Source organism: Cetorhinus maximus, chromosome 4, assembly GCF_964194155.1.
Source record: "Cetorhinus maximus chromosome 4, sCetMax3.hap1.1, whole genome shotgun sequence".
Taxonomy (NCBI): domain Eukaryota; kingdom Metazoa; phylum Chordata; class Chondrichthyes; order Lamniformes; family Cetorhinidae; genus Cetorhinus; species Cetorhinus maximus.
The window spans coordinates 1,474,572-1,488,729 of record NC_135882.1 but is presented as its reverse complement, the minus strand read 5'-3'; the positions used below and the strand labels follow the sequence as shown (position 1 = coordinate 1,488,729).

General features: G+C 43.4%; 1 protein-coding gene and 2 long non-coding RNA genes across 9 annotated transcripts in view; 2 read left to right on the top strand and 1 right to left on the bottom strand.

The window, feature by feature from the left end:
• bbs9 (Bardet-Biedl syndrome 9) overlaps nucleotides 1-14,158 on the bottom strand; it is a 453,250-nt gene that overhangs the window by 200,670 nt on the left and 238,422 nt on the right. The gene's annotated exons all lie outside the window — the stretch shown is intronic.
• LOC144679290 (uncharacterized) lies at nucleotides 10,309-10,852 on the top strand. Its single transcript, XR_013576305.1, has 3 exons — nucleotides 10,309-10,364; nucleotides 10,437-10,575; nucleotides 10,742-10,852. It is a non-coding gene; the product is annotated as an uncharacterized LOC144679290 (long non-coding RNA).
• Nucleotides 10,962-12,604, top strand: LOC144679289 (uncharacterized). Its single transcript, XR_013576304.1, has 3 exons — nucleotides 10,962-10,977; nucleotides 11,504-11,550; nucleotides 12,506-12,604. It is a non-coding gene; the product is annotated as an uncharacterized LOC144679289 (long non-coding RNA).

Sequence of the window (14,158 nt, the reverse complement as noted above, 5' to 3'; positions counted from 1 at the left end):
AAATGGTGCCAATACCAAGTAAACATTAACTTACATTGACGTAGCACCATCTGGCTTCAATGTACTTTAGAGTCAATGGATTACTTTGTTTTTTAAAATGTAATCACCATCATCAATATATGGGTAAATCAACCATCTTTCTTCTAAGTATAAGGTCCCACAAACAGCAATGAGATGAATGGTCAATTAACTTTGGTAGTGTTGATTTAAGGAGAAATATTGGTCAGGCATGTAAGCCTTGTGTTAGCACTCTCCACTGAGTCACAGAGTTGTGGGTTCAATCCCCACTGTAGAATTTGAGGATAATCCACGTCAGTGCAAGACTGATGCACTATCATCTTTTACTGATGACATTAAACCAAGGCCGCTTCCCACTCTAATGACCAAAAAAATTTCTCATGGCACTATTCAAAGAAAAGCAAGGGAATTACACTTCAAAGGTACTTAACTGGCTGTGATCTAACAACCCAGGTGAAGGTCAGTAGCTCCAACTGTCCAGTGCTCCTTCACTAAGGGGAGATGGTGGTGTAGTGGTTATGTCACCGGACTAGTAATCCAGAGACCCAGGCTAATGATCTAGGGACATGAGTTTGAATCCCGACATGGCAGCTGGTAGAATTTGAATTCAGTTAATAATATCTTGAGTTTAACAATATAAAGCTAGTCTCAGTAATGGTGACCATGAAACCATCACTGATTGTCTCAAAAACCCATCTGGTTCTCCCTTTAGGGAAGGAAATCTGCCATCCTTACCTGGTCTGGCCAACATGTGACTCTAGGCCCACCCACAGCAATATGGTCGACTCTCAACTGCCCTCTGAAATGACATAGTTAGGGATGGACAACAAATGCCAGTGATGCCCACATCCCATGAATGAATAAAAAAAAAGCCTGAGGCTAGAGAACTGCCAACAGAGTGACTGGCAGTTCAACCAGAACCCAGGAACAGAGAGTGTTATTGCAGCACTAAGAGCTGCGCTGGACAGTGCGAGGTGGATGAATTGACAGCCGAGATGCAGCTCAATGTCCTTGAGTATCTATTAGTGTATGTCAGTTCACCTTCATGCAGTCAAGTTCAATATCCCCTCACTGTTCTTGATTGTTATCACCAGCATGAGCGGCTATCTCCCCTTGACAAAAAATTGAACGAGACTAAAAACAGGAATGTAGTAAACCTTTGCAATTTGTCTTTTTGTATTAAAAGCATGGTCAGGCTTTTCCCTTTGTTAGCCTATTTAAAGCTAAATTTAATATTGTACAGCACAAAAATTTATCGATTGACACCAAATAAGAGATGCCAGGTCTGAATATCAATTCTTTTAGGAATCCAAACTTAGTTGTTAATTTGTCCAGATCTTCAAAAGATTGCAAGAAATTGCGTTTATCATAATTTTGTGAAAACAATGATTATTATATACAAACCCCAGGTGCTTTCACTTCAATACTTGCTAGCTGAACATTTTCTAGCCTTTAACATCTGGTATATACCAAGAACTTTAGCTTGAAACTTGTCTATGAAGCGACAGCATACAACAAGTTGTATGAAATTCCTCTCCAATAACTTAGCAAAGATGTTAAACTGTTAAATTAAATAATTAGTACCTCTACTGGAATTGCAGAAAGAGGAATTTCACATGAACTCGTCCAAATATGGTAACCATGGAATCATATCAAGCTTCCAAATCCATTTACCCACATATTGATGATGGTGACTACACTTCAAGAAACAAAGTAATCCATTGACTGTAAAGTACATTGAAGCCACATGGCGCTACATCAATGAAAGTTAATGTTTTCTTGGTATTGGCACCATTTAGGAATAGTGCATGTGGGGAATATGCAGTAATAGTGAATGAAAGCATGGAAATAGTTGCAAATGAAGCAGAACTTCACATTTGAACCCATCTAAGAGTATAGCTAAAACAAAAATAAAAATACCTGGAAAAACTCAGCAGGTCTGGCAGCATCTGCGGAGAGGAGCACAGTTAACGTTTCGAGTCCTATTGACTCTTCATCAGAGCTAAGGAAAAATAGAAGGGAGGTGAAATATAAGCTGGTTCAAGGCGGGGGGGGGGGGGGGGGGGGGGGGGGGGGGGGAGGGGGGACAGGTAGAGCCACCCACCCACCTCCCTTGAACCAGCTTATATTTCACCTCCCTTCTATTTTTCCTTAGCTCTGTTGAAGAGTCATACGGACTAGAAATGTTAACTGTGTTCCTCTCCGCAGATGCTGCCAGACCTGCTGAGTTTATCCAGGTATTTTTATTTTTGTTTTGGATTTCCAGCATCTGCAGTTTTTTTGCTTTTATCTAAGAGCATAGCTAACTGGTCTGCCATTGTGTATTCCACTTACTTATATGTGCCAACCATGCATTGGTTGGTAGCACACTCACTTCTGAGTCAGAAGGTTCTGGGATCTGGGAGTGGGGCCACTCCAGGGCTTGAGCACAAAAATCAAGGGAGGGAATGCTCACTGCATCACGGCTCCATGTGCACAAGCATCTTCAGTTTAAGCTGAGTTTTAATTTAGCATTGATCTGAATAGAACCTGGCCTCAATTTTAGTTGATGACAATTCAAAACAAACCACCCTTGCCTTAGAATACTAGCTGTGCATTTTTTGAAAGCAATTTATTTCCAAGCTCTGTAACTCAACAGTAATTGTCAACTATCCATTTCACAACCTATGGAATTCTGCACTGCTTTGTGTCACAATGTTTTACAACGTAGCATCACCTAATTACTACTTGTCCATATGCTTTTCCTTCTGTTCTATCCAGTCCACATTGCTGATAATGTGTTCTGTGTTCTTCACATTTATTGTTCAATAAAAACAAATGCCACAAATACAACAAAATCCAAACTGAGACTTCACTAACTGGATTGCCTGATGTACCGTGTCGTTCCTGGCAAATGTCCATGGGTAGAATTTTATGACCACCCGCCATGGCAGTGGCACAGTGCCCACCCCCTAACAGCTTCCACAGTATTTTACCTGTGGCAGGGGGGAGTCAGACGGCCCACCCGCCCTTGGATTGATTGAGATCCTTAAGTGGCCATTACGGGACTCCTGCCACTGCTTGTATTTTACCAGTGGCGGTAGATGTTGACGCCCTTTGCAAGGATCCCTCCCAGTTCAGGATGTCCTGTGCCCAATGGAGGCCAACACCCCCACAACAGTACACCCTACTCTGTGTATTCCACCCCAAACCCCCCTCAGCGGGGCTTGCCTGACTGGCCCCAGCGCAATCCCTGCCCTCTTTTACTTTGGTATCCTGCTCCACCTTGACGTTGGGGACAGCCTGCAAACCCAGCAGTAACCCCAGCTCTCCAACGTGGGACTTGCCCCCAGATGGAAGCAGAAGTCTCGTCCTGAGCCAATTAACGGCCCAACAGAAAGAAAATGGTCGCAGGGCAACCTGGTCAAGTGGATGTGGGCTCACCCCTGACATTTCAGCCAGTGGCGGAGTGAGGCCACTGCCTCCACATAAAATTCCAGTGTACGTCCCAGTCGTTTGAGTTTCACAGATTCTGGGAAGACCACTCTGAAGAAGTTATCTGAGTCTCAATATTCATGATAATCAGATATACCCAGAGTATCCTTGAATAGTATAGATATATTCAAGGGGAAGCTGGATAAGCATATGGTGCAGAAGGTAATAGAGGGTTATAATGAAAGATTTAGATGAGAAAAATTGCTCGAGTTGTGCATAAACACCGGCACAGACTGTTTAGGTTTAGGACTGTTTCTGTGTTGTATGTAATCCTAAATAATCTGGTCAGAATAATTTGTCTTCACTTCCTGTATGCATTTTCAATGCTAGATCGGAAAGTAAAACTTCAATTTCACACGACTAAATCTGTAATCCCAATTTTTTATCTGACTTCATCCATTTAATGATAGCTAAGCGAACTATTTGCCACTCTTTAAATTGTAGCTTTTGTTACACAGCAATAATCAACAAAAAGTGCCTTGTGATTTTCTTTATTTACCCATAGCAAATAGTAAAGACAGAAATGTGAATGAATCATGTTTAACCTCCAATTAAACCCTGGCTCTAGACCATAACAGGCAGTGAATAGAGGCCCACAACAGAGTTGAGCTCCTATAATAATGGTCTCTTCCTGAGGTCTACTCAGAGAGATATGAAAAGGCCTGCAGGTGCTTTGGCCGCGGGCTTTTCCATAGCCGTACCACATTGAGAAACCCCAAAGGGAACACTCATAAAGGGTAATCAAGCTGGTAATGACGATAATCGAGAAGGACTATAAACCCTAGAATTACAATACCTCCTTTACTTAATTTAACAGGGACATGTTTGAATATTGGACAGGTGTGCTGCTTTGTATAATTGTTTACTTGCTGTTAAAGTGAATGATTCTGCCCTTTAAGTGTTAATTTTGAATACTTCTGTTTTTTAATAACTAAATAGCAGAAGGAGAAGATACCTAGATTTTGGTTAAATGTTTCATGAAGCACATTAAATTCCTGCCTTATTCATGCTTCTCAAATTGATAGCAACAGAAACTTGAGTCAGGGTATAATCTACAACTATTTGAAGAAGAATGCTATCAGGGTTCTTTTAAGCCATTTAAGTTAACTCTATTTGCTAAAGTATCTGCCAAGGTGCAATACTAATAATGGCCTCTTTAGCTAAACATTTATTTATTGCCATTTAAATGTTTAAATGTACTACCTGACTGTAACTTAAGTATATTTTAGTTCTCTTTTGATGTTGTAACACCAATTATAATAGTGAAATTAATTAAATGAGAATTATTTATTTGATAGTAAGGAATCAAATGAATTATTTTACAAAGAGCAGAATATTTGCTGCTGTTTTAAAAAGAGATGTATCACTACAATGAGCATCAGCTTTCAGGACTGAATAGTCTGTTTAATTCAATTCAGTTGCATTAACAGCATTTAATAGGCCTTTTTGCTTTCTAAATGGAACAGTTTTAAAACAATAGTTGGCGGCCTAAGAAAAATAAACCTGAGCTGGAATGGATGAATATGTCAATTAAAATGGCAATAAAAAAAAACTATGCAAAATTTACGGAGAAAAGTAAGAGACAGAACTCTCGGGAGGGATGTCGGAATTTTATAAAGTTAAAATGTTAACACTGCCAAGATGATCCTAGAGATGAGTGGAGTTAAATATGCTAAACAGTTACAATTATTAGATAATTTATATGAAGAATATCTAGATGCTGTTTCAGATAACCAAACAGATTTTAACTTAAAAAATGAAACGGAAGATTGTGCAGCAAAAAGCTGTGATAGCATGACAGCTCCAGATGGCTTCAAATTCCAGTATTGGTTCCACATTGATAAACACTGGAAATCTTCCCATAATTTTTCGGTCCATTGTTTAAATATTGCTGCATTACTGTCTAATGAATTGACGTTACATTCAAAGTAACAGGAAGATAAGATTACTGAACTGATTGAGATACATGAGGTCATTGAATGACCACAGGAACTGGCTCTGGGTCAATGGGCCACAGTGTGAGTGGGCCTCGGGTCAAAGGGCCGTTTTGTCAGTAGGCCGCTGGGCTAATGGGCTGCTGGTGCTAGATCAATGAGCTGCTGCGTCAGTGGGATGCTGGTGTTGGGTCACGGGTTGCTATGTAAGCTGGCCAGTGGAGCTGACACAATGGGCTACTGCCACTGCAGCTATGCTTGTAGAATGGGAAGCTGGTCTCATTGGATTTAGCGTGGTCAGTTCATCCAATTTTAGTAAGTTCCCTGTGTATTTCCGTGTGCATGGGGAAATCTATGGCTGCAGGTGGCTGGAGAATAAGGATTGCTGCTGCTCTTGGAAGGCTGCGGCTGTTCGAAACCTTTGTTGACTGCTCTGCTGCACTGCTGCATAGAAAACTGATATCTCACTGAAGAGCAAGTGTGAGAACTGCCTGCTTTGAATACTGAACCTAGTGTTTTGTTGGAAGAATTGAGGGAGAGGAAGGACAGAGCACTCCTTTTAGAGTAAATGTACAGCATACTAAGCAGGCTCTTACCCCAAGAGTCAATGCTGTCTCCCATGTCCATTGATCATAGATACATGTGAGAAAGAATTGTACTAGGATGAGAAAGAAAACATTTGCATGCTGCGTAGTCATTCCTTCACATAAGCTGGAATGTGGGCTGGGTACTGGACTGCACCTCATGAGGTTAAGAACGTAAGAAATAGGAGCCGGAGTAAACCAAACGGCCCCTCAGGCCTGCTCCGCTATACAATATGATCATAGCTGATCATCGGCCTTAACTCCAATTTTTCCGTCTGCTCCCCATATCCCTTGATTGGCTGAAAGGCCAATAATCTGTCTACCCCAACCTTAAATCTATTCAATGATGGATCATGCACAGCTGACTGTGGAAGAGTATTCCAAAGATCCACAACTCGGAGTGAAGAAATTTCTCCTCATCTGAATCCTAAATGATTGTCCCCTTATCCTAAGACTATGCCCATATTCTACAGTCCCCAGCCAGGGGAAACAATCTCTCAGTGTTGACCTTGAGGTCACCTCTCATTCTTCTAAACTCCAGAGAGCATAGAGCCAATTTACTCAGCCTCTCATCAATCATTAATTAAAATATAACATAAAACTCCTGAAAGCAGGCCTCCCACAAATAGAGGAAATCTGTTCTGGTGGAGGCCCTGCCTTTCTGTGCTGCCTTATCCACTGGCATAGATTGTGTTGGCGAGGGAGAGTGTGGAGTCTGCATGATTCTAGCATGTTCACTTTCATGGTTGTCCTTCAATTCGCTCATTAACAAAGTGTGGCATTGTATAGGTCCTGCTACTGTGCGCACAGCCATTCGGAGCATTCTTCATGCTGACATCTTCCCTCTCTCTCAGGTGTTTTGAGTGAGATGTTAAAACGAGGCCTCATCCACTGTCTCAGATGGAAACACAATATCTCATGGCACTATTTCAAAGGAAAGCACGGGAGTTCTCCCAGTGTCCTGGCGAATATTTATTCCTCAACCAACATCACTAATACAGATGATCAGGTCATTTATCTTGTTGGTGTTTGTGGGGGCTCTTGCTGTATGTAATTTGGTTGCCTTATTTCCTACATTACAACAGTGATTACACTTCAGAATTACTTTATTGCTAAAGTGTGTCCTGAGGTTGTGAAGGGACCCATAAAAATGCAATTTTTTTCTTCATTATAGGTGTTTCCCAAGATGATGTTACTGATGGCCCATCATACAAACGGCCATCAAACACAAAATGATCTACCTCACAGGATCAGGGTGTCAGTGGAGAGCACCTGCTGAAGCACCCAGGAGTACTCAGGAGGGCTAAGTGGAGGGGGCAGTAAAAAGGGAAAGAACAAGCTGGGGGTGGCTGGAGCCTGACACTAAGCTCAAGGGTTTGAACTTTATAGCAGCTGCAGAGAAACAGGAACTTATTAATGGTGAGAAGTGCTTCATGCAGTGTTTTGCAAATCCTCAGAGCTCTCTGCTTGGGATAGAGATTCTTCAGAAGTGAGGGGTCGACATCAATGCAGATTCCTGCTGTCTGCCACATATTGAGTACAAGTACCACAGCCATCTACAGAGAAGAACTATCCTCACCTGAAACATTAACCTTAGTTTTTCCTGCATTTTATGTTTGTGTTTCAGATTTCCAGCATCCACAGTATTTTACTTTTTGGTAAACATTTTTGAATTGTCAAATAGGGTGCACCATGACAGTGGTTATTGCTGAATTCAGTGATGTTCTGAAATGCACGGTCTGTTCCAAGCTCACCCATAAGGAGCTGGCTTGATAACGCCGACATTATGTCAAATCAGGCACTTGGATGTTCTGATATGAGTTCCTCATTTCACCAGTATAAACCTGTACTGAAGTTTGAATAATTTTCTTCCACATTAGTTCCATCAGGTTTGTGCATCAGTCCCCACACTCCCTGCCTCCATACCTACAGTCAATACTATGTCAAAACTGTGAATGAAGTACATCTTAAACAGGTACATTACATCAAACTTTAAAACATAAAATAAGAAACAACTGAGGTTATGCAATACCTAGCAGTTATTTCCATAATGGTATGCAAGTAATTAGAAAAGGGAATAGCATATGCTTATTTGATCAGCATTTTAACACTCTGAATATAGACATTCTTAACCTTCATAATAGGTACTTTTATTTCACATAACATTTGCAAAATCATATTCTGTACATCTTTAATGCTAAACATTATAAAGCATATTTAAAAAGTGCTGTAAACATTTAATTAGTTTTCAGTATAACATCAAGAACAGTCTCCTTCTTGTAGTGAAATTCCAGATTACGTAGTATTAAGAAGGTATAAATGCCTAAACAGTCTACAATTGTCCACAGCCTTCAATAATGATTGTGAATAAATCACATCATCTATATCACAAATACTGACAGCTTCTACATTGAGACAAACATTAATTAATACTGGTCACTTATATTTCTATTTGTAATCAGGAAAGAAAATGCCAGTGGGCTTTCAGGAGGGAATCCACTGTTAGAGAGAAACTAATCCAACTAGAAAAGCAAATAAACACTCTGCCAAGTAAGGGAACAAACTATACTGGGGATTACAGCATCTTGTCATTTCAAAAAGGGATCAAAAAAATCATAAATGAAGACAAATGGTTTAATGGCTTACATAGTCAAAGAATGGCTTACACAGTCAAAGAAAGCTCCATTGTTCTGGAGCCCTTTTGTTTTACCGATGCACAGAATTTTAACAATAATACAAACACACACTTGTTTTGTTTGTGGTTCTAAGCTGAATACGACTCCTGAAAGTCTACATTAAGAACATGAACAGAGAAGACTATTCCTTCTCAAGTCTCTGGCATTGGGCCTGTTCTCGCAAGAACCTGTGAAGTTGTTTGTCCATCAGAATAACATTATCAAACTGTTAAATGACAGACACACCAGTGGGACAATGTTACACCCTTTCTGTTTCATTATTATTAAGAGTACTTGTCTGTACCCAAAGAGATACATTAAGCCTGCCAAAAGGATGTCTGAAGTCTTAAAGATATTTGAATGTTATAACAAGACTAATGTTTCTTTATTTTGAATTGTGTGCAACAAATAAATATTTTAAGGACAACACATTTTAATTGCACACAAGGTTTATATGTTTTGGAACAAAAATAAAAATAAAAATACCTGGAAAAACTCAGCAGGTCTGGCAGCATCTGCGGAGAGGAACACAGTTAACGTTTCAAGTCCGTATGACTCTTCAACAGAACATACGGACTTGAAACGTTAACTGTGTTCCTCTCCGCAGATGCTGCCAGACCTGCTGAGTTTTTCCAGGTAATTTTATTTTTATTTTTGTTTTGGATTTCCAGCATCCGCAGTTTTTTGCTTTTATATCTTTTGGAAGTGTCCCAGACTGTTTATATAAGACTGCCCGTTAGCTCTTTGTGAACTAAATCGTAAAAGTTTAGGCCCCAGCACAGATCCCTGTGGGCCTCCACTGGTCACATCCTGCCCATCAGAAAAAGACTCGTTTATGCATACTCTCTGTTTCCTGTTAGCTAGACAATCTTCTATCCATGCTCATATGTTACCCCCTACACCATGAGCTTTTATTTTCCACAGAGTTTGAAGCTTTTAGCTAATGTCATTGCATAAAGAAATTTAGCAACATATTTCCCAAAGATAAATACACCAGTTGGCACTCATATAGCACTTTTTACATAGAAAAGCTGAGGTGTAAGCAAATAAAAATAGACACTGATGCAAAGAAGGAGGTGGATTTTAAGAAGGTGAGAGGGGTTTAAGGAGGGAAATACAGAACTTGGGACCCAGCTGGAAGAAGGCATGGCCACAAAAAGTAGGAAAAAGGTGGGGAGGAGATACAGAAGACCAGAGTTCAGAGGTAGGCAAAGGGGCCTAGTTAAAGAGCTGAAGAAGGTTCCAGGGATAGGGAGGGATAAGATCATGAAGGAGTTTAAATCAGAGGATAAGTGCTGACATGTTGTGATGGCAAGGAGCTAGTGTAGATCAGCGAAAACAGAGTCATTGGGTGAACAGGACTTGGTGTAAAATGGGATATTGACAGCAGAGTTTTAGTTGAGCTGAGTTTTGTGGAAGGGAGAGGATAGTACAGGCTAGCCAGGAGGTCAACAGACTATTAAAATTGCAAGGTGATATAAGACAAGGATGAGTAATTCATGTGGTAAAACAACTGAGACAGGCTGAGGTGGAAAGGTTTGGTTGGTGGTAGGAGGGAAGGTTTGGTTGGTGGGAGGAGGGAACATTTGGTTGGTGGGAGGAGGGAAGGTTTGGTTGGTGGGAGGAGGGAAGGTTTGGTTGGTGGGAAAAGGGAAGGTTGGTTGGTGGGAGGAGGGAATGTTTGGTTGGTGGGGAGAGGGAAGGTTTGGTTGGTGGGAGGAGGGAAGGTTTGGTTGGTGGGAAAAGGGAAGGTTTGTTGGTGGGAAAAGGGAAGGTTGGTTGGTGGGAGGAGGGAAGGTTGGTTGGTGGGAGGAGGGAAGGTTGGTTGGTGGGAGGAGAGAAGGTTTGGTTGGTGGGAAAAGGGAAGGTTGGTTGGTGGGAGGAGGGAAGGTTTGGTTGGTGGGAAAAGGGAAGGTTTGGTTGGTGGGAGGAGGGAAGGTTTGGTTGGTGGGAAAAGGGAAGGTTTGGTTGGTGGGAAAAGGGAAGGTTTGGTTGGTGGGAAAAGGGGAGGTTGGTTGGTGGGAGGAGGGGAGGTTGGTTGGTGGGAGGAGGGAAGGTTGGTTGGTGGGAAAAGGGAAGGTTGGTTAGTGGGAGGAGGGAAGGTTTGGTTGGTGGGAAAAGGGAAGGTTGGTTAGTGGGAGGAGGGAAGGTTTGGTTGGTGGGAAAAGGGAAGGTTTGGTTGGTGGGGGGAGGAAAGGTTTGGTTGGTGGGAAAAGGGAAGGTTGGTTAGTGGGAGGAGGGAAGGTTTGGTTGGTGGGAGGAGGGAAGGTTTGGTTGGTGGGAAAAGGGAAGGTTTGGTTGGTGGGAGGAGGGAAGGTTTGGTTGGTGGGAGGAGGGAAGGTTTGGTTGGTGGGAGGAGGGAAGGTTTGGTTGGTGGGAGGAGGGAAGGTTTGGTTGGTGGGAGGAGGGAAGGTTTGGTTGGTGGGAGGAGGGAAGGTTTGGTTGGTGGGAGGAGGGAAGGTTTGGTTGGTGGGAGGAGGGAAGGTTTGGTTGGTGGGAGGAGGGAAGGTTTGGTTGGTGGGGGGAGGGAAGGTTTGTTTGGTGGGGGGAGGGAAGGTTTGTTTGGTGGGAGGAGGGAAGGTTTGTTTGGTGGGAGGAGGGAAGGTTTGGTTGGTGGGGGGAGGGAAGGTTGGTTGGTGGGGGGAGGGAAGGTTGGTTGGTGGGAGGAGGGAAGGTTTGGTTGGTGGGGGGAGGGAAGGTTTGGTTGGTGGGAGGAGGGAAGGTTTGGTTGGTGGGAAAAGTGAAGGTTTGTTTGGTGGGAGGAGGGAAGGTTTGGTTGGTGGGGGGAGTAAAGGTTTGGTTGGTGGGGGGAGGGAAGGTTTGGTTGGTGGGAAAAGGGAAGGTTGGTTGGTGGGAGGAGGGAAGGTTTGGTTGGTGGGAGGAGGGAAGGTTTGATTGGTGGGAAAAGGGAAGGTTTGGTTGGTGGGAGGGGGGAAGGTTTGGTTGGTGGGAGGGGGGAAGGTTTGGTTGGTGGGAAAAGGGACGGTTTGGTTGGTGGGAGGAGGGAAGGTTTGGTTGGTGGGGGGAGGGAAGGTTGGTTGGTGGGGGGAGGGAAAGTTTGGTTGGTGGGAGGAGGGAATGTTTGGTTGGTGGGGGGAGGGAAGGTTTGGTTGGTGGGAGGAGGGAAGGTTTGGTTGGTGGGAGGAGGGAAGGTTTGGTTGATGGGAAAAGGGAAGGTTTGGTTGGTGGGAGGAGGGAAGGTTTGGTTGGTGGGAGGAGGGAAGGTTTGGTTGATGGGAAAAGGGAAGGTTTGGTTGGTGGGAGGAGGGAAGGTTTGGTTGGTGGGAGGAGGGAAGGTTTGGTTGGTGGGAAAAGGGAAGGTTGGTTAGTGGGAGGAGGGAAGGTTTGGTTGGTGGGAAAAGGGAAGGTTTGGTTGGTGGGGGGAGGGAAGGTTTGGTTGGTGAGAAAAGGGAAGGTTGGTTGGTGGGAGGAGGAAAGGTTTGGTTGGTGGGAAAAGGGAAGGTTTGGTTGGTGGGAGGGGGGAAGGTTTGGTTGGTGGGAAAAGGGACGGTTTGGTTGGTGGGAGGAGGCACGGTTTGGTTGGTGGGAGGAGGGAAGGTTTGGTTGGTGGGAGGAGGGAAGGTTTGGTTGGTGGGGGGAGGGAAGGTTGGTTGGTGGGGGGAGGGAAAGTTTGGTTGGTGGGAGGAGGGAATGTTTGGTTGGTGGGGGGAGGGAAGGTTTGGTTGGTGGGAGGAGGGAAGGTTTGGTTGGTGGGAGGAGGGAAGGTTTGGTTGATGGGAAAAGGGAAGGTTTGGTTGGTGGGAGGAGGGAAGGTTTGGTTGGTGGAAAAAGGGAAGGTTGGTTGGTGGGGGGCGGGAAGGTTGGTTGGTGGGAAAAGGGAAGGTTGGTTGGTGGGGGGAGGGAAGGTTGGTTGGTGGGAAAGGGGAAGGTTGGTTGGTGGGAGGAGGGAAGGTTTGGTTGGTGGGAAAGGGGAAGGTTTGGTTGGTGGGAGGAGGGAAGGTTTGGTTGGTGGGAAAAGGGAAGGTTGGTTGGTGGGGGGAGGGAAGGTTGGTTGGTGGGAAAGGGGAAGGTTTGGTTGGTGGGAGGAGGGAAGGTTTGGTTGGTGGGAAAAGGGGAGGTTTGTTGGCGGGAGAAGGGAAGGTTTGGTTGGTGGGAAAAGGGGAGGGGTGGGAAGCAGCAGAAGCAGCTGAATGGCTGACCTCAACCTGATTGAGAAAGAAGTGCATAAGCTCATCACACTAGTTGTTAGGGCACTGGTAAGACTACATCTGGAATACTTATTTAGGAAGGATGTAAATATATTGGAAACAGTTGAGAAGGTTTACTTAGCTATTACTGGAATGGGCAGGTTGTGTTATGAAAAAAGTTAGACGGACTAGGCTTGGACCCGCTGGAGTTTAGAAGAGTAAGAGGCGACTTGATTGAAACACAAGATCCTGAGGCGTCTTGACGAGGCGTATGTGAAGGGGATGTTTTCTCTTGTGGGGCAATCTAGAACTAGGGGTCACTGTTTAAAAATAAGGGGTCACCCATTAAGACAGAGATGAGAATTTTTTTCTCTCAGAACGTCATGAGTCTTTGGAACTCTCTTCCTCAAAGGACAGTGGAAGCAGATTCTTTGAATATTTTTAAGGCAGAGGTAGATAGGTTCTTGAAAAGCAAAGTGGTGAAATGTTATAGGGGGTAGGTGGGAATGCGGAGTTGAGGTTACAGTCAGGTTAGCCATGATCTTATTGAATGGTGAAGCAGGCTCAAGGGGCCGACTGGTCTACTCCTGCTTCTAATTAATATGTTCATATGTTGGAAGCAAGGGTACAAAGGGCAGGGGAGAGGGGATTAAGAAGATGGTTGATGGTAGATAAGAGAGGCTAGGGGTATCTTTAACTTTTTTGGATGATAACGGAGTATTTGAAGAGGAGCCTGAGGCTCCTCAGCATTTGATGTCATCTAAGGCAATGGCTTCAATCTCTCAACGAAACATGTTATAAGTTTCCTTGTTACAGCATGTTTGGAGAAGGCAATGTGGGTAGCGAGTAGACTACACAGACTTGGGATGCCTGCGGTGTCACATGTGGTTGTGTTGTTGAGGGAGTAATAGTTTTGTGTATCAAGCCAGTGACAGATATGGCTTGAAAAACAGAGTAATAAGTCAGAATATTTGAACACTGAGGACAAGTCGAATTGATTGATGGAGCCTTGAATGCTGATGAAATCAGAAGATTCATTAAGATTTACCAGAGAGACTTCTTTTCTGCGACACTTAGACAACTTCAAATACATTTTTACATATACTTGTTTGAATGAAACTTCTCATTCAGGAACTGGGGATAAATGACCCTTTATTTTATAAGAAATGCAATGAAAAAGCATTCAATAGACATTTTTGTCTGATGTAATTTTGTTAAAGCCAGAAAACATTTGACTAGTGTGTAAGGAAAGGTCCCCATGAAATTAATGACAAGTAGTACTGAAGCTAATTGAGCATTCACTTCACTCAGTTTTCAGCTCTGCA